Genomic DNA, 21,796 nt, shown 5'->3' with positions numbered 1-21,796 from the left:
TGGCATTATACAGTAACACCAGGGGATGTGTCCGGGTGATGACTTGAGAGGTGACTGCTGGGAATGGGACATTATACAGTAACACCATGTGACCTGTCTGGGTGATGACTGGAGAGGTGACTGCTGGGAATGGGGCATTATACAGTAACACCAGGGGACGTGTCTGGGTGATGACTGGAGAGGTGACTGCTGGGAATGGGGCATTATACAGTAACACCCGGGAACGTGTCCGGGTGATGACTGGAGAGGTGACTGCTGGGAATGGGGCATTATACAGTAACACCAGGGGATGAGTCCGGGTGATGACTGGAGAGGTGACGGCTGGGAATGGGACATTATACGGTAACACTGGGGGATGTGACTGGAGAGGTGGCTGCTGGGAATGGGGCATTATACAGTAACACCAGGGGACGTGTCAGGGTTATGACTGGAGAGGTGACTGCGGGGAATGGGGCATTATACAGTAACACCAGGGGATGTGTCTTGGTGATGACTGGAGAGGTGACTGCTGGGAATGGGGCATTATACGGTAACACTGGGGATGTGACTGGAGAGGTGACTGCTGGGAATTGAACATTATACAGTACCACGGGGGATGTGTCTGGGTGATGACTGGGGAGGTGATTGCTGGTAATGGGACATTATAGAGGTGACTGCTGGGAATGGGGCATTATACGGTAACACCAGGGTATGTGTCTCTGTGATGACTGGAGAGGTGGCTGCTGGTAATGGGTCATTATACAGTAACACCAGGGGACGTGTCTGGGTGATGACTGGAGAGGTGACTGCTGGGAAAGAGACATTATACAGTAACACCAGGGGACGTGTCTGGGTGATGACTGGAGAGGTGACTGCTGGGAAAGGGACATTATACAGTAACACCAGGGGACGTGTCTGGGTGATGACTGGAGAGGTGACTGCTGGGAAAGGGACATTATACAGTAACACCAGGGGACGTGTCTGGGTGATGACTGGAGAGGTGAATGCTGGGAAAGAGACATTATACAGTAACACCAGGGGACGTGTCTGGGTGATGACTGGAGAGGTGACTTATGAGAATCGGACATTATACAGTAACAGCAGGGGACGTGTCTGGGTGATGACTGGAGAGGTGACTGCTGGGAATGGGACATTATAGAGGTGACTGCTGGGAAAGGGACATTATACAGTAACACCAGGGGACGTGCCTGGGTGATGACTGAAGAGGTGACTGCTGGGAATGGGACATTATACAATAACACCGGAGGACGTGTCTCGGTGATGACTGGAGAGGTGACTGCTGGGAATGGGGCATTATACGGTAACACTGGGGGACGTGACTGGAGAGGTGGCTGCTGGGAATGGGACATTATACAGTAACACCAGGGAACGTGTCTGGGTGATGACTGAAGAGGTAAGTGCTGGGAATGGGACATTATACAGTAACACCGTAGGACGTGTCTCGTGATGACTGGAGAGGTGACTGCTGGGAATGGGACATTATACGGTAACACTGGGGGATGTGTCTGGGTGATGACTGGAGAGGTGACTGCTGGGAATGGGGCATTATACAGTAACACCAGGGGACGTGTCTGGGTGATGGCTGGAGAGGTGACTGCTGGGAATGGGGAATTATACAGTAACACCAGGGGACGTGTCTGGGTGATGGCTGGAGAGGTGACTGCTGGGAATGGGGAATTATACAGTAACACCAGGGGACGTGTCTGGGTGATGACTGGAAAGGTGACTGCTGGGAATGGGACATTATAGAGGTGTCTGCTGGGAAAGAGACATTATACAGTAACACCAGGGGACGTGTCTGGGTGATGACTGGAGAGGTGACTGCTGGGAAAGGGACATTATACAGTAACACCAGGGGACGTGTCTGGGTGATGACTGGAGAGGTGACTGCTGGGAATGGGGCATTATACAGGAACACCAGGAGACGTGTCTGGGTGATGACTGGGGAGGTGACTGCTGGGAAAGAAACATTATACAGTAACACCAGAGGACGTGTCTGGGTGATGACTGGAGAGGTGACTGCTGGGAATGGGACAATATACAGTAACACCAGGGGACGTGTCTGGGTGATGACTGGAGAGGTGACTGCTGGGAAACAGACATTATACAGTAACACCAGGGGACGTGTCTCGGTGATGACTGGAGAGGTGAGTGCTGGGAATGGGACATTATACAGTAACACCAGGGGACGTGTCTGGGTGATGACTGGAGAGGTGAGTGCTGGGAAAGGTACATTATACAGTAACACCAGGGGACGTGTCTGGGTGATGACTGGAGAGGTGACTGCTGGGAATGGGGTATTATACGGTAACACTGGGGGATGTGACTGGAGAGGTGGCTGCTGGGAATCGGACATTATACAGTAACACCAGGGGACGTGTCTGGGTGATGACTGGAGAGGTGACTGCTGGGAAAGAGACATTATACAGTAACACCAGGGGACGTGTCTGGGTGATGACTGGAGAGGTGACTGCTGGGAAAGATACATTATACAGTAACACCAGGGGACGTATCTGGGTGATGACTGGAGAGGTGACTGCTGGGAATGGGGCATTATACAGTAACACCAAGGGACGTGTCTGGGTGATGACTTGAGAGGTGACTGCTGGGAATGGGGCATTATACAGTAACACCAGGGGATGTGTCTGGGTGATGACTGGAGAGGTGGCTTCTGGCAATGGGGCATTATACAGTAACACCAGGGGATGTGTCTGGGTGATGAGTCTAGAAGTAACTGCTGGGAATGGGGCATTATACGGTAACACTGGGGGATGTGACTGGAGAGGTGGCTGCTGGGAATGGGACATTATACAGTAACACCAGGGGACGTGTCTGGGTGATGACTGGAGATGTGAGTGCTGGGAATGGGACATTATACAGTAACACCGGAGGACGTGTCTCGGTGATGACTGGAGAGGTGACTGCTGGGAATGGGACATTATACGGTAACACTGGGGGATGTGTCTGGGTGATGACTGGAGAGGTGACTGCTGGGAATGGGGCATTATACAGTAACACCAGGGGACGTGTCTGGGTGATGACTGTAGAGGTGACTGCTGGGAATGAGACATTATACGGTAACACTGGGGGATGTGACTGGAGAGGTGGCTGCTGGGAATGGGGCATTATACAGTAACACCGGGGTATGTGTCCGGGTGATGACTGGAGAGGTGACTGCTGGGAAAGGGACATTATACAGTAACACCAGGGGACGTGTCTGGGTGATGACTGGAGATGTGACTGCTGGGAATGGGGCATTATACAGTAACACCAGGGGACGTGTCTGGGTGATGACTGGAGAGGTGACTGCTAGGAAAGGGACATTATACAGTAACACCAGGGGACTTGTCTGGGTTATGACTGGAGAGGTGACTGCTGGGAAAGAGACATTATACAGTAACACCAGGGGACGTGTCTGGGTGATGACTGGAGAGGTGAGTGCTGGGAATAGGACATTATACAGTAACACCAGGGGACGTGTCTGGGTGATGACTGGAGAGGTGAGTGCTGGTAAAGGGACATTATACAGTAACACCAGGGGACGTGTCTGGGTGATGACTGGAGAGGTGACTGCTGGGAATGGGGCATTATACAGTAACACCAGGGGACGTGTCTGGGTGATGACTGGAGAGGTGACTGCTGGGAATGGGGCATTATACAGTAACACCAGGGGACGTGTCTGGGTGATGACTGGAGAGGTGACTGCTGGGAAAGAGACATTATACAGTAACACCAGGGGACGTGTCTGGGTGATGACTGGAGAGGTGACTGCTGGGAATGGGGCATTATACAGTAACACCAAGGGACGTGTCTGGGTGATGACTTGAGAGGTGACTGCTGGGAATGGGGCATTATACAGTAACACCAGGGGATGTGTCTGGGTGATGAGTCTAGAGGTAACTGCTGGGAATGGGGCATTATACGGTAACACTGGGGGATGTGACTGGAGAGGTGGCTGCTGGGAATGGGACATTATACAGTAACACCAGGGGACGTGTCTGGGTGATGACTGGAGAGGTGAGTGCTGGGAAAGGGACATTATACAGTAACACCGGAGGATGTGTCTCGGTGATGACTGGAGAGGTGACTCCTGGGAATGGGACATTATACGGTAACACTGGGGGATGTGTCTGGGTGATGACTGGAGAAGTGACTGCTGGGAATGGGGCATTATACAGTAACACCAGGGGACGTGTCTGGGTGATGACTGTAGAGGTGACTGCTGGGAATGGGACATTATACGGTAACACTGGGGGATGTGACTGGAGAGGTGGCTGCTGGGAATGGGGCATTATACAGTAACACCGGGGGATGTGTCCGGGTGATGACTGGAGAGGTGACTGCTGGGAAAGGGACATTATACAGTAACACCAAGGGACGTGTCTGGGTGATGACTGGAGAGGTGACTGCTGGGAATGGGGCATTATACAGTAACACCAGGGGACGTGTCTGGGTGATGACTGGAGAGGTGACTGCTGGGAAAGGGACATTATACAGTAACACCAGGGGACGTGTCTGGGTGATGACTGGAGAGGTGACTGCTGGGAATGGGTCACTATACAGTAACACCAGGGGATGTGTCTGGGTGATGACTGGAGAGGTGACTGCTGTGAATGGGACATTATACAGTAACACCAGGGGACGTGCCTGGGTGATGACTGGAGAGGTGACTGCTGGGAAAGAGATATTATACAGTAACACCAGGGGACGTATCTGGGTGATGACTGGAGAGGTGAGTGCTGGGAATGGGACATTATACAGTAACACCAGGGAACGTGTCTGGGTGATGACTGGAGAGGTGACTGCTGGGAAAGGGACATTATACATTAACACCAAGGGACGTGTCTGGGTGATGACTGGAGAGGTGACTGCTGGGAATGGGGCATTATACAGTAACACCAGGGGACGTGTCTGGGTGATGACTGGAGAGGTGACTGCTGGGAATGGGGCATTATACAGTAACACCAGGGGACGTGTCTGGGTGATGACTGGAGAGGTGACTGCTGGGAATGGGGCATTATACAGTAACACCGGAGGACGTGTCTCGGTGATGACTGGAGAGGTGGCTGCTGGGAATGTGGCATTATACAGTAACACCAGGGGATGTGTCCGGGTGATGACTTGAGAGGTGACTGCTGGGAATGGGACATTATACAGTAACACCATGTGACCTGTCTGGGTGATGACTGGAGAGGTGACTGCTGGGAATGGGGCATTATACAGTAACACCCGGGAACGTGTCCGGGTGATGACTGGAGAGGTGACTGCTGGGAATGGGGCATTATACAGTAACACCAGGGGATGAGTCCGGGTGATGACTGGAGAGGTGACGGCTGGGAATGGGACATTATACGGTAACACTGGGGGATGTGACTGGAGAGGTGGCTGCTGGGAATGGGGCATTATACAGTAACACCAGGGGACGTGTCAGGGTTATGACTGGAGAGGTGACTGCGGGGAATGGGGCATTATACAGTAACACCAGGGGATGTGTCTTGGTGATGACTGGAGAGGTGACTGCTGGGAATGGGGCATTATACGGTAACACTGGGGATGTGACTGGAGAGGTGACTGCTGGGAATTGAACATTATACAGTACCACGGGGGATGTGTCTGGGTGATGACTGGGGAGGTGATTGCTGGTAATGGGACATTATAGAGGTGACTGCTGGGAATGGGGCATTATACAGTAACACCAGGGTATGTGTCTCTGTGATGACTGGAGAGGTGACTGCTGGTAATGGGTCATTATACAGTAACACCAGGGGACGTGTCTGGGTGATGACTGGAGAGGTGACTGCTGGGAAAGAGACATTATACAGTAACACCAGGGGACGTGTCTGGATGATGACTGGAGAGGTGACTGCTGGGAAAGGGACATTATACAGTAACACCAGGGGACGTGTCTGGGTGATGACTGGAGAGGTGACTGCTGGGAAAGGGACATTATACAGTAACACCAGAGGACGTGTCTGGGTGATGACTGGAGAGGTGAATGCTGGGAAAGAGACATTATACAGTAACACCAGGGGACGTGTCTGGGTGATGACTGGAGAGGTGACTTATGAGAATCGGACATTATACAGTAACAGCAGGGGACGTGTCTGGGTGATGACTGGAGAGGTGACTGCTGGGAATGGGACATTATAGAGGTGACTGCTGGGAAAGGGACATTATACAGTAACACCAGGGGACGTGCCTGGGTGATGACTGGAGAGGTGACTGCTGGGAATGGGACATTATACAATAACACCGGAGGACGTGTCTCGGTGATGACTGGAGAGGTGACTGCTGGGAATGGGGCATTATACGGTAACACTGGGGGACGTGACTGGAGAGGTGGCTGCTGGGAATGGGACATTATACAGTAACACCAGGGAACGTGTCTGGGTGATGACTGAAGAGGTAAGTGCTGGGAATGGGACATTATACAGTAACACCGTAGGACGTGTCTCGGTGATGACTGGAGAGGTGACTGCTGGGAATGGGACATTATACGGTAACACTGGGGGATGTGTCTGGGTGATGACTGGAGAGGTGACTGCTGGGAATGGGGCATTATACAGTAACACCAGGGGACGTGTCTGGGTGATGACTGGAGAGGTGACTGCTGGGAATGGGACATTATAGAGGTGACTGCTGGGAAAGAGACATTATACAGTAACACCAGGGGACGTGTCTGGGTGATGACTGGAGAGGTGACTGCTGGGAAAGGGACATTATACAGTAACACCAGGGGATGTGTCTGGGTGATGACTGGAGAGGTGGCTTCTGGGAATGGGGCATTATACAGTAACACCAGGGGATGTGTCTGGGTGATGAGTCTAGAGGTAACTGCTGGGAATGGGGCATTATACGGTAACACTGGGGGATGTGACTGGAGAGGTGGCTGCTGGGAATGGGACATTATACAGTAACACCAGGGGACGTGTCTGGGTGATGACTGGAGATGTGAGTGCTGGGAATGGGACATTATACAGTAACACCGGAGGACGTGTCTCGGTAATGACTGGAGAGGTGACTGCTGGGAATGGGACATTATACGGTAACACTGGGGGATGTGTCTGGGTGATGACTGGAGAGGTGACTGCTGGGAATGGGGCATTATACAGTAACACCAGGGGACGTGTCTGGGTGATGACTGTAGAGGTGACTGCTGGGAATGAGACATTATACGGTAACACTGGGGGATGTGACTGGAGAGGTGGCTGCTGGGAATGGGGCATTATACAGTAACACCGGGGTATGTGTCCGGGTGATGACTGGAGAGGTGACTGCTGGGAAAGGGACATTATACAGTAACACCAGGGGACGTGTCTGGGTGATGACTGGAGATGTGACTGCTGGGAATGGGGCATTATACAGTAACACCAGGGGACGTGTCTGGGTGATGACTGGAGAGGTGACTGCTGGGAAAGGGACATTATACAGTAACACCAGGGGACTTGTCTGGGTGATGACTGGAGAGGTGACTGCTGGGAAAGAGACATTATACAGTAACACCAGGGGACGTGTCTGGGTGATGACTGGAGAGGTGAGTGCTGGGAATAGGACATTATACAGTAACACCAGGGGACGTGTCTGGGTGATGACTGGAGAGGTGAGTGCTGGGAAAGGGACATTATACAGTAACACCAGGGGACGTGTCTGGGTGATGACTGGAGAGGTGACTGCTGGGAATGGGACATTATACAGTAACACCAGGGGACGTGTCTGGGTGATGACTGGAGAGGTGACTGCTGGGAATGGGGTATTATACGGTAACACTGGGGGATGTGACTGGAGAGGTGGCTGCTGGGAATCGGACATTATACAGTAACACCAGGGGACGTGTCTGGGTGATGACTGGAGAGTTGACTGCTGGGAAAGAGACATTATACAGTAACACCAGGGGACGTGTCTGGGTGATGACTGGAGAGGTGACTGCTGGGAATGGGGCATTATACAGTAACACCAAGGGACGTGTCTGGGTGATGACTTGAGACGTGACTGCTGGGAATGGGGCATTATACAGTAACACCAGGGGATGTGTCTGCGTGATGACTGGAGAGGTGAGTGCTGGGAATGGGGTATTATACGGTAACACTGGGGGATGTGACTGGAGAGGTGGCTGCTGGGAATGGGACATTATACAGTAACACCAGGGGAAGTGTCTGGGTGATGACTGGAGAGGTGAGTGCTGGGAAAGGGACATTATACAGTAACACCGGAGGACGTGTCTCAGTGATGACTGGAGAGGTGACTGCTGGGAATGGGGCATTATACAGTAACACCAGGGGACGTGTCTGGGTGATGACTGGAGAGGTGACTGCTGGGAAAGGGACATTATACAGTAACACCAGGGGACGTGTCTGGGTGATGACTGGAGAGGTGACTGCTGGGAATGGGGCATTATACAGTAACACCAGGGGACGTGTCTGGGTGATGACTGGAGAGGTGACTGCTGGGAATGGTGCATTATACAGTAACACCAGGGTACGTGTCTGGGTGATGACTGGAGAGGTGACTGCTGGGAAAGGGACATTATTACAGTAACACCAGGGGACGTGTCTGGGTGATGACTGGAGAGGTGACTGCTGGGAATGGGGTATTATACGGTAACACTGAGGGATATGACTGGAGAGGTGGCTGCTGGGAATCGGACATTATACAGTAACACCAGGGGACGTGTCTGGGTGATGACTGGAGAGGTGACTGCTGGGAATGGGACATTATACAGTAACACCAGGGGACGTGTCTGGGTGATGACTGGAGAGGTGACTGCTGGGAAAGGGGCATTATACAGTAACACCAGGGGACGTGTCTGGGTGATGACTGGAGAGGTGACTGCTGGGAATGGGGCATTATACAGTGACACCAAGAGACGTTTCTGGGTGATGACTGGAGAGGTGACTGCTGGGAATGGGGCATTATACAGTAACACTAAGGGACGTGTCTGGGTGATGACTTGAGAGGTGACTGCTGGGAAAGGGACATTATACAGTAACACCAGGGGACTTGTCTGGGTGATGACTGGAGAGGTGACTGCTGGGAATGGGGCATTATACAGTGACACCAAGGGACGTTTCTGGGTGATGACTGGAGAGGTGACTGCTGGGAATGGGGCATTATACAGTAACACCAGGGGATGTGTCTGGGTGATGACTGGAGAGGTGACTGCTGGGAATGGGGCATTATACAGTAACACCAAGGGACTTGTCTGGGTGATGACTGGAGAGGTGACTGTTGGGAAAGGGACATTATACAGTAACACCAGGGGATGTGTCTGGGTGATGACTGGAGAGGCGACTGCTGGGAATGGGGTTTTATACGGTAACACTGGGGGATATGACTGGAGAGGTGGCTGCTGGGAATCTGACATTATACAGTAACACCAGGGGACGTTTCTGGGTGATGACTGGAGAGGTGACTGCTGGGAATGGGGCATTATACAGTAACACCAAGGGATGTGTCTGGGTGATGACTGGAGAGGTGACTGCTGGGAATGGGGCATTATACAGTAACACCAAGGGACGTGTCTGGGTGATGACTTGAGAGGTGACTGCTGGGAATGGGACATTATACAGTAACACCAGGGGACGTGTCTGGGTGATGACTGGAGAGGTGGCTGCTGGGAATGGGGCATTATACAGTAACACCAGGGGACGTGTCTGGGTGATGACTGGAGAGGTAACTGTTGGGAATGGGGCATTATACGGTAACACTGGGGGATGTGTCTGGGTGATGACTGGAGAGGTGACTGCTGGGAATGGGGCATTATACAGTAACACCAGGGGACGTGTCTGGGTGATGACTGGAGAGGTGACTGCTGGGAAAGGGACATTATACAGTAACACCAGGGGACGTGTCTGGGTGATGACTGGAGAGGTGACTGCTGGGAATGGGATATTATACAGTAACACCAGGGGACGTGTCTGGGTGATGACTAGAGAGGTGGCTGCTGGGAATTGGACATTATACAGTAACACCGGAGGACGTGTCTCGGTGATGACTGGAGAGGTGACTGCTGGGAATGGGACATTATACGGTAACACTGGGGGATGTGTCTGGGTGATGACTGGAGAGGTGACTGCTGGGAATGGGGCATTATACAGTAACACCAGGGGACGTGTCTGGGTGATGACTGGAGAGGTGACTGCTGGGAAAGGGACATTATACAGTAACACCAGGGGACGTGTCTGGGTGATGACTGGAGAGGTGACTGCTGGGAATGGGGTATTATACGGTAACACTGGGGGATATGACTGGAGAGGTGGCTGCTGGGAATCGGACATTATACAGTAACACCAGGGGATGTGTCTGGGTGATGACTGGAGAGGTGACTGCTGGGAAAGAGACATTATACAGTAACACCAGGGGACGTGTCTGGGTGATGACTGGAGAGGTGAGTGCTGGGAATGGGACATTATACAGTAACACCAGGGGACATGTCTGGGTGATGACTGGAGAGGTGAGTGCTGGGAAAGGGACATTATACAGTAACACCAGGGGACGTGTCTGGGTAATGACTGGAGAGGTGACTGCTGGGAATGGGGCATTATACAGTGACACCAGGGGCCGTGTCTGGGTGATGACTGGAGAGGTGACTGCTGGGAATGGGGCATTATACAGTAACACCAGGTGACGTGTCTGGGTGATGACTGGAGAGGTGACTGCTGGGAATGTGGTATTATACAGTAACACTGGGGAATGTGACTGAAGAGGTGGCTGCTGGGAATCGGACATTATATAGTAACACCAGGGGATGTGTCTCGGTGATGACTGGAGAGGTGACTGCTGGGAATGGGACATTATACGGTAACACTGGGGGATGTGTCTGGGTGATGACTGGAGAGGTGACTGCTGGGAATGGGGCATTATACAGTAACACCAGGGGACGTGTCTGGGTGATGAGTCTAGATGTAACTGCTGGGAATGGGGCATTATACGGTAACACTGGGGGATGTGACTGGAGAGGTGGCTGCTGGGAATGGGACATTATACAGTAACACCAGGGGACGTGTCTGGGTGATGACTGGAGAGGTGACTCCTGGGAAAGGGACATTATACAGTAACACCATGGCACGTGTCTGGGTGATGACTGTAGAGGTGACTGCTGGGAATGGGACATTATACGGTAACACTGGGGGATGTGACTGGAGAGGTGGCTGCTGGAAATGGGGCATTATACAGTAACACCGGGGGATGTGTCCGGGTGATGACTGGAGAGGTGACTGCTGGGAAAGGGACATTATACAGTAACACCGGGGGACGTGTCTGGGTGATGACTGGAGAGGTGACTGCTGGGAATGGGGCATTATACAGTAACACCAGGGGACGTGTCTGGGTGATGCCTGGAGAGGTGACTGCTGGGAAAGGGACATTATACAGTAACACCAGGGGACGTGTCTGGGTGATGACTGGAGAGGTGACTGCTGGGAATGGGTCATTATACAGTAACACCAGGGGATGTGTCTGGGTGATGACTGGAGAGGTGACTGCTGTGAATGGGACATTATACAGTAACACCAGGGGACGTGTCTGGGTGATGACTGGAGAGGTTACTGCTGGGAAAGAGATATTATACAGTAACACCAGGGGACGTGTCTGGGTGATGACTGGAGAGGTGAGTGCTGGGAATGGGACATTATACAGTAACACCAGGGGACGTGTCTGGGTGATGACTGGAGAGGTGACTGCTGGGAATGGGGCATTATACAGTAACACCAGGGGATGTGTCTGGGTGATGAGTCTAAAAGTAACTGCTGGGAATGGGGCATTATACGGTAACACTGGGGGATGTGACTGGAGAGGTGACTGCTGGGAATGGGGCATTATACAGTAACACCAGGGGACGTGTCTGGGTGATGACTGGAGAGGTGACTGCTGGGAAAGGGACATTATACAGTAACACCAGGGGACGTGTCTGGGTGATGACTGGAGAGGTGACTGCTGGGAAAGGGGCATTATACAGTAACACCAGGGGATGTGTCTGGGTGATGACTGGAGTGGTGACTGCTGGGAATGGGGCATTATACAGTAACACCAAGGGACTTGTCTGGGTGATGACTGGAGAGGTGACTGCTGGGAAAGGGACATTATACAGTAACACCAGGGGATGTGTCTGGGTGATGACTGGAGAGGCGACTGCTGGGAATGGGGTTTTATACGGTAACACTGGGGGATATGACTGGAGAGGTGGCTGCTGGGAATCTGACATTATACAGTAACACCAGGGGACGTTTCTGGGTGATGACTGGAGAGGTGACTGCTGGGAATGGGGCATTATACAGTAACACCAAGGGATGTGTCTGGGTGATGACTGGAGAGGTGACTGCTGGGAATGGGGCATTATACAGTAACACCAAGGGACGTGTCTGGGTGATGACTTGAGAGGTGACTGCTGGGAATGGGACATTATACAGTAACACCAGGGGACGTGTCTGGGTGATGACTGGAGAGGTGGCTGCTGGGAATGGGGCATTATACAGTAACACCAGGGGACGTGTCTGGGTGATGACTGGAGAGGTAACTGTTGGGAATGGGGCATTATACGGTAACACTGGGGGATGTGTCTGGGTGATGACTGGAGAGGTGACTGCTTGGAATGGGGCATTATACAGTAACACCAGGGGACGTGTCTGGGTGATGACTGGAGAGGTGACTGCTGGGAAAGGGACATTATACAGTAACACCAGGGGACGAGTCTGGGTGATGACTGGAGAGGTGACTGCTGGGAATGGGGTATTATACAGTAACACCAGGGGACGTGTCTGGGTGATGACTGGAGAGGTGGCTGCTGGGAATTGGACATTATACAGTAACACCGGAGGACGTGTCTCGGTGATGACTGGAGAGGTGACTGCTGGGAATGGGACATTATACGGTAACACTGGGGGATGTGTCTGGGTGATGACTGGAGAGGTGACTGCTGGGAATGGGGCATTATACAGTAACACCAGGGGACGTGTCTGGGTGATGACTGGAGATGTGACTGCTGGGAATGGGGTATTATACGGTAACACTGGGGGATATGACTGGAGAGGTGGCTGCTGGGAATCGGACATTATACAGTAACACCAGGGGATGTGTCTGGGTGATGACTGGAGAGGTGACTGCTGGGAAAGAGACATTATACAGTAACACCAGGGGACGTGTCTGGGTGATGACTGGAGAGGTGACTGCTGGGAAAGGGGCATTATACAGTAACACCAGGGGACGTGTCTGGGTGATGACTGGAGAGGTGACTGCTGGGAATGGGGCATTATACAGTGACACCAAGGGACGTGTCTGGGTGATGACTGAAGAGGTGACTGCTGGGAATGGGGCAGTATACAGTAACACCAAGGGACATGTCTGGGTGATGACTTGAGAGGTGACTGCTGGGAATGGGACATTATACAGTAACACCAGGGGATGTGTCTGGGTGATGACTGGAGAGGTGACTGCTGGGAAAGGGACATTATACAGTAACACCAGGGGATGTGTCTGGGTGATGACTGGAGAGGTGACTGCTGGGAATGGGGCATTATACAGTAACACCAGGGGATGTGTCTGGGTGATGAGTCTAGAGGTAACTGCTGGGAATGGGGCATTATACGGTAACACTGGGGGATGTGACTGGAGAGGTGGCTGCTGGGAATTGGACATTATACAGTAACACCAGGGGGCGTGTCTGGGTGATGACTGGAGAGGTGAGTGCTGGGAAAGGGACATTATACAGTAACACCGGAGGACGTGTCTGGGTGATGACTGGAGAGGTGACTGCTGGGAATGGGGAATTATACAGTAACACCAGGGGACGTGTCTCGGTGATGACTGGAGAGGTGACTGCTGGGAATGGGACATTATACGGTAACACTGGGGGTTGTGACTGGAGAGGTGGCTGCTGGGAATGGGGCATTATACAGTAACATCGGGGGATGTGTCTGGGTGATGACTGGAGAGGTGACTGCTGGGAAAGGGACATTATACAGTAACACCAGGGGACGTGTCTGGGTGATGACTGGAGAGGTGACTGCTGGGACATTATACAGTAACACCAGGGGACGTGTCTGGGTGATGACTGGAGAGGTGACTGCTGGGAATGGGGCATTATACAGTAACACCAGGGGACGTGTCTGGATGATGACTGGAGAGGTGACTGCTGGGAATGGGACATTATACAGTAACACCAGGGTACGTGTCCGGGTGATGACTGGAGAGGTGAGTGCTGGGAATGGGACATTATACAGTAACACCAGGGGATGTCTCTGGGTGATGACTGGAGAGGTGACTGCTGTGAATGGGACATTATACAGTAACACCAGGGGACGTGTCTGGGTGATGACTGGAGAGGTGACTGCTGGGAAAGAGACATTATACAGTAACACCAGGGGACGTGTCTGGGTGATGACTGGAGAGGTGACTGCTGGGAATGGGGCATTATACAGTTACACCAGGGGACGTGTCTGGGTGATGACTGGAGAGGTGACTGCTGGGAAAGGGACATTATACAGTAACACCAGGGGGATGTGTCTGGGTGATGACTGGAGAGGTGACTTGTGGGAATGGGGTATTATACGGTAACACTGGGGGATATGACTGGAGAGGTGACTGCTGTGAATGGGACATTATACAGTAACACCAGGGGACGTGTCTGGGTGATGACTGGAGAGGTGACTGCTGGGAAAGAGACATTATACAGTAACACCAGGGGACGTGTCTGGGTGATGAATGGAGAGGTGACTGCTGGGAATGGGGCATTATACAGTAACACCAAGGGACGTGTCTGGGTGATGACTGGAGAGGTGACTGCTTGGAATGGGGCATTATACAGTAACACCAAGGGACGTGTCTGGGTGATGACTTGAGAGGTGACTGCTGGGAATGGGACATTATACAGTAACACCAGGGGACTTGTCTGGGTGATGACTGGAGAGGTGGCTGCTGGGAATGGGGCATTATACAGTAACACCAGGGGATGTGTCTGGGTGATGAGTCTAGAGGTAACTGCTGGGAATGGGGCATTATACGGTAACACTGGGGGATGTGACTGGAGAGGTGGCTGCTGGGAATGGGACATTATACAGTAACACCAGGGGATGTGTCTGGGTGATGACTGGAGAGGTGACTGCTGGGAATGGGGCATTATACAGTAACACCGGAGGACGTGTCTCGGTGATGACTGGAGAGGTGACTGCTGGGAATAGGACATTATACGGTAACACTGGGGGATGTGACTGGAGAGGTGGCTGCTGGGAATGGGGCATAATACAGTAACACCAGGGGATGTGTCTGGGTGATGACTGGAGAGGTGACTGCTGGGAATGGGGCATTATACAGTAACACCGGAGGACGTGTCTCAGTGATGACTGGTGAGGTGGCTTCTGGGAATGTGGAATTATACAGTAACACCAGGGGATGTGTCTGGGTGATGCCTGGAGAGGTGACTGCGGGGAATGGGGCATTATACAGTAACACCAGGGGATGCGTCCGTGTGATGACTGGAGAGGTGACTGCTGGGAATGGGGCATTATACAGTAACACTGGGGGATGTGTCTGGGTGATGACTGGAGAGGTGACTGCTGGGAATGGGGCATAATACAGTAACACCAGGGGATGTGTCCGGGTGATGACTGGAGAGGTGACTGCTGGGAATGGGACATTGTACAGTAACACCGGAGGACGTGTCTCAGTGATGATTGGAGAGGTGACTGCTGAGAATGGGACATTATACGGTAACACTGGGGGATGTAACTGGAGAGGTGGCTGCTGGGAATGGGGCATTATACAGTAACACCGGCGGATGTGTCCGGGTGATGACTGGAGAGGTGACTGCTGGGAATGGGTCATTATACAGTAACACCAGGGGACGTGTCTGGGTGATGACTGGAGAGGTGACTGCTGGGAATGGGGCATTATACAGTAACACCGGAGGACATGTCTCGGTGATGATTGGTGAGGTGGCTGCTGGGAATGTGGAATTATACAGTAACACCAGGGGATGTGTCTGGGTGATGACTGGAGAGGTGACTGCTGGGAATGGGACATTATACAGTAACACCAGAGGACGTGTCTGGGTGATGACTGGAGAGGTGACTGCTGGGAATGGGGCATTATACATTAACACAAGAGGATGTGTCTGGGTGATGACTGGAGAGGTGACTGCTGGGAATGGGGCATTATATGGTATCACTGGGGGATGTGACTGTAGAGGTGGCTGCTGGGAATGGGACATTATACAGTAACACCGGAGGACGTGTCTCGTGATGACTGGAGAGGTGACTGCTGTGAATGGGACATTCTACGGTAACACTGGGGGATGTGACTGGAGAGGTGGCTGCTGGGAATGGGGCATTATACAGTAACACCGGGGGATGTGTCCGGGTGATGACTGGAGAGGTGACTGCTGGGAATGGGGCATTATACAGTAACACCAGGGGATGTGTCTGGGTGATGACTGGAGAGGTGACTGCTGGGAATGGGGCATTATACAGTAACACCAGGGGATGTGTCTGGGTGATGACTGGAGAGGTGACTGCTGGGAATGGGACATTATACAGTAACACCAGAGGATGTGTCCGGGTGATGACTGGAGAGGTGACTGCTGGGAATGGGACATTATACAGTAACACCAGGGGACGTGTCTGGGTGATGACTGGAGAGGTGACTGCTGGGAATGGGACATTATACAGTAACACCAGGGGATGTGTCTGGGTGATGCCTGGAGAGGTGACTGCGGGGAATGGGGCATTATACAGTAACACCAGGGGATGTGTCCGGGTGATGACTGGAGAGGTGACTGCTGGGAATGGGGCATTTTACAGTAACACTGGGGGATGTGTCTGGGTGATGACTGGAGAGGTGACTGCTGGGAATGGGGCATTATACAGTAACACCAGGGGACGTGTCTGGGTGATGACTGGAGAGGTGACTGCTAGGAATGGGTCATTATACAGTAACACTCTGGGTGATGACTGGAGAGGTGACTGCTGGGAATGGGGCATTATACAGTAACACTGGGGGATGTGTCTGGGTGATGACTGGAGAGGTGACTGCTGGGAATGGGGCATTTTACAGTAACACCAGGGGACGTGTCTGGGTGATGACTGGAGAGGTGACTGCTGGGAATGGGACATTATACAGTAACACCAGGGTACGTGTCTGGGTGATGACTGGAGAGGTGAGTGCTGGGAATGGGACATTATACAGTAACACCAGGGGACGTGTCTGGGTGATGACTGGAGAGGTGACTGCTGGGAATGGGTCATTATACAGTAACACCAGGGGATGTCTCTGGGTGATGACTGGAGAGGTGACTGCTGTGAATTGGACATTATACAGTAACACCGGAGGACGTGTCTCGGTGATGACTGGAGAGGTGACTGCTGGGAATGGGACATTATACGGTAACACTGGGGGATGTGTCTGGGTGATGACTGGAGAGGTGACTGCTGGGAATGGGGCATTATACAGTAACACCAGGGGACGTGTCTGGGTGATGACTGGAGAGGTGACTGCTGGGAAAGGGACATTATACAGTAACACCAGGGGACGTGTCTGGGTGATGACTGGAGAGGTTACTGCTGGGAATGGGGTATTATACGGTAACACTGGGGGATATGACTGGAGAGGTGGCTGCTGGGAATCGGACATTATACAGTAACACCAGGGGATGTGTCTGGGTGATGACTGGAGAGGTGACTGCTGGGAAAGAGACATTATACAGTAACACCAGGGGACGTGTCTGGGTGATGACTGGAGAGGTGAGTGCTGGGAATGGGACATTATACAGTAACACCAGGGGACGTGTCTGGGTGATGACTGGAGAGGTGAGTGCTGGGAAAGGGACATTATACAGTAACACCAGGGGACGTGTCTGGGTAATGACTGGAGAGGTGACTGCTGGGAATGGGGCATTATACAGTAACACCAGGTGACGTGTCTGGGTGATGACTGGAGAGGTGACTGCTGGGAATGTGGTATTATACAGTAACACTGGGGAATGTGACTGAAGAGGTGGCTGCTGGGAATCGGACATTATATAGTAACACCAGGGGATGTGTCTCGGTGATGACTGGAGAGGTGACTGCTGGGAATGGGACATTATACGGTAACACTGGGGGATGTGTCTGGGTGATGACTGGAGAGGTGACTGCTGGGAATGGGGCATTATACAGTAACACCAGGGGACGTGTCTGGGTGATGAGTCTAGATGTAACTGCTGGGAATGGGGCATTATACGGTAACACTGGGGGATGTGACTGGAGAGGTGGCTGCTGGGAATGGGACATTATACAGTAACACCAGGGGACGTGTCTGGGTGATGACTGGAGAGGTGACTCCTGGGAAAGGGACATTATACAGTAACACCATGGGACGTGTCTGGGTGATGACTGTAGAGGTGACTGCTGGGAATGGGACATTATACGGTAACACTGGGGGATGTGACTGGAGAGGTGGCTGCTGGAAATGGGGCATTATACAGTAACACCGGGGGACGTGTCTGGGTGATGACTGGAGAGGTTACTGCTGGGAAAGAGATATTATACAGTAACACCAGGGGACGTGTCTGGGTGATGACTGGAGAGGTGAGTGCTGGGAATGGGACATTATACAGTAACACCAGGGGACGTGTCTGGGTGATGACTGGAGAGGTGACTGCTGGGAATGGGGCATTATACAGTAACACCAGGGGATGTGTCTGGGTGATGAGTCTAAAAGTAACTGCTGGGAATGGGGCATTATACGGTAACACTGGGGGATGTGACTGGAGAGGTGACTGCTGGGAATGGGGCATTTTACAGTAACACCAGGGGACGTGTCTGGGTGATGACTGGAGAGGTGACTGCTGGGAAAGGGACATTATACAGTAACACCAGGGGACGTGTCTGGGTGATGACTGGAGAGGTGACTGCTGGGAAAGGGGCATTATACAGTAACACCAGGGGATGTGTCTGGGTGATGACTGGAGAGGTGACTGCTGGGAATGGGGCATTATACAGTAACACCAAGGGACTTGTCTGGGTGATGACTGGAGAGGTGACTGCTGGGAAAGGGACATTATACAGTAACACCAGGGGATGTGTCTGGGTGATGACTGGAGAGGCGACTGCTGGGAATGGGGTTTTATACGGTAACACTGGGGGATATGACTGGAGAGGTGGCTGCTGGGAATCTGACATTATACAGTAACACCAGGGGACGTTTCTGGGTGATGACTGGAGAGGTGACTGCTGGGAATGGGGCATTATACAGTAACACCAAGGGATGTGTCTGGGTGATGACTGGAGAGGTGACTGCTGGGAATGGGGCATTATACAGTAACACCAAGGGACGTGTCTGGGTGATGACTTGAGAGGTGACTGCTGGGAATGGGACATTATACAGTAACACCAGGGGACGTGTCTGGGTGATGACTGGAGAGGTGGCTGCTGGGAATGGGGCATTATACAGTAACACCAGGGGACGTGTCTGGGTGATGACTGGAGAGGTAACTGTTGGGAATGGGGCATTATACGGTAACACTGGGGGATGTGTCTGGGTGATGACTGGAGAGGTGACTGCTTGGAATGGGGCATTATACAGTAACACCAGGGGACGTGTCTGGGTGATGACTGGAGAGGTGACTGCTGGGAAAGGGACATTATACAGTAACACCAGGGGACGAGTCTGGGTGATGACTGGAGAGGTGACTGCTGGGAATGGGGTATTATACAGTAACACCAGGGGACGTGTCTGGGTGATGACTGGAGAGGTGGCTGCTGGGAATTGGACATTATACAGTAACACCGGAGGACGTGTCTCGGTGATGACTGGAGAGGTGACTGCTGGGAATGGGACATTACACGGTAACACTGGGGGATGTGTCTGGGTGATGACTGGAGAGGTGACTGCTGGGAATGGGGCATTATACAGTAACACCAGGGGACGTGTCTGGGTGATGACTGGAGAGGTGACTGCTGGGAATGGGGTATTATACGGTAACACTGGGGGATATGACTGGAGAGGTGGCTGCTGGGAATCGGACATTATACAGTAACACCAGGGGATGTGTCTGGGTGATGACTGGAGAGGTGACTGCTGGGAAAGAGACATTATACAGTAACACCAGGGGACGTGTCTGGGTGATGACTGGAGAGGTGACTGCTGGGAAAGGGGCATTATACAGTAACACCAGGGGACGTGTCTGGGTGATGACTGGAGAGGTGACTGCTGGGAATGGGGCATTATACAGTGACACCAAGGGACGTGTCTGGGTGATGACTGAAGAGGTGACTGCTGGGAATGGGGCAGTATACAGTAACACCAAGGGACATGTCTGGGTGATGACTTGAGAGGTGACTGCTGGGAATGGGACATTATACAGTAACACCAGGGGATGTGTCTGGGTGATGACTGGAGAGGTGACTGCTGGGAAAGGGACATTATACAGTAACACCAGGGGATGTGTCTGGGTGATGACTGGAGAGGTGACTGCTGGGAATGGGGCATTATACAGTAACACCAGGGGATGTGTCTGGGTGATGAGTCTAGAGGTAACTGCTGGGAATGGGGCATTATACGGTAACACTGGGGGATGTGACTGGAGAGGTGGCTGCTGGGAATTGGACATTATACAGTAACACCAGGGGACGTGTCTGGGTGATGACTGGAGAGGTGAGTGCTGGGAAAGGGACATTATACAGTAACACCGGAGGACGTGTCTGGGTGATGACTGGAGAGGTGACTGCTGGGAATGGGGAATTATACAGTAACACCAGGGGACGTGTCTCGGTGATGACTGGAGAGGTGACTGCTGGGAATGGGACATTATACGGTAACACTGGGGGTTGTGACTGGAGAGGTGGCTGCTGGGAATGGGGCATTATACAGTAACATCGGGGGATGTGTCTGGGTGATGACTGGAGAGGTGACTGCTGGGAAAGGGACATTAAACAGTAACACCAGGGGACGTGTCTGGGTGATGACTGGAGAGGTGACTGCTGGGACATTATACTGTAACACCAGGGGACGTGTCTGGGTGATGACTGGAGAGGTGACTGCTGGGAATGGGGCATTATACAGTAACACCAGGGGACGTGTCTGGATGATGACTGGAGAGGTGACTGCTGGGAATGGGACATTATACAGTAACACCAGGGTACGTGTCCGGGTGATGACTGGAGAGGTGAGTGCTGGGAATGGGACATTATACAGTAACACCAGGGGATGTCTCTGGGTGATGACTGGAGAGGTGACTGCTGTGAATGGGACATTATACAGTAACACCAGGGGACGTGTCTGGGTGATGACTGGAGAGGTGACTGCTGGGAAAGAGACATTATACAGTAACACCAGGGGACGTGTCTGGGTGATGACTGGAGAGGTGACTGCTGGGAATGGGGCATTATACAGTTACACCAGGGGACGTGTCTGGGTGATGACTGGAGAGGTGACTGCTGGGAAAGGGACATTATACAGTAACACCAGGGGGATGTGTCTGGGTGATGACTGGAGAGGTGACTTGTGGGAATGGGGTATTATACGGTAACACTGGGGGATATGACTGGAGAGGTGACTGCTGTGAATGGGACATTATACAGTAACACCAGGGGACGTGTCTGGGTGATGACTGGAGAGGTGACTGCTGGGAAAGAGACATTATACAGTAACACCAGGGGACGTGTCTGGGTGATGAATGGAGAGGTGACTGCTGGGAATGGGGCATTATACAGTAACACCAAGGGACGTGTCTGGGTGATGACTGGAGAGGTGACTGCTTGGAATGGGGCATTATACAGTAACACCAAGGGACGTGTCTGGGTGATGACTTGAGAGGTGACTGCTGGGAATG

The 21,796-nt window shown here is 52.4% G+C and overlaps 2 protein-coding genes across 2 annotated transcripts in view; both read left to right on the top strand.

Annotated features, from left to right (window-relative positions):
- LOC135057146 (oocyte zinc finger protein XlCOF6-like) overlaps positions 1 to 21,796 on the top strand; it is a gene marked incomplete at its 5' end in the record, with an annotated part of 352,699 nt that overhangs the window by 186,819 nt on the left and 144,084 nt on the right. The gene's annotated exons all lie outside the window — the stretch shown is intronic.
- Positions 1 to 21,796, top strand: part of LOC135054688 (gastrula zinc finger protein XlCGF53.1-like) — a 159,523-nt gene that overhangs the window by 1,238 nt on the left and 136,489 nt on the right. The window lies entirely within an intron of this gene.

Source organism: Pseudophryne corroboree, chromosome 3, assembly GCF_028390025.1.
Source record: "Pseudophryne corroboree isolate aPseCor3 chromosome 3, aPseCor3.hap2, whole genome shotgun sequence".
Classification (NCBI taxonomy): domain Eukaryota; kingdom Metazoa; phylum Chordata; class Amphibia; order Anura; family Myobatrachidae; genus Pseudophryne; species Pseudophryne corroboree.
Note: the sequence above shows the minus strand (reverse complement) of the source record. Positions and strands in the feature narration are given on the sequence as shown.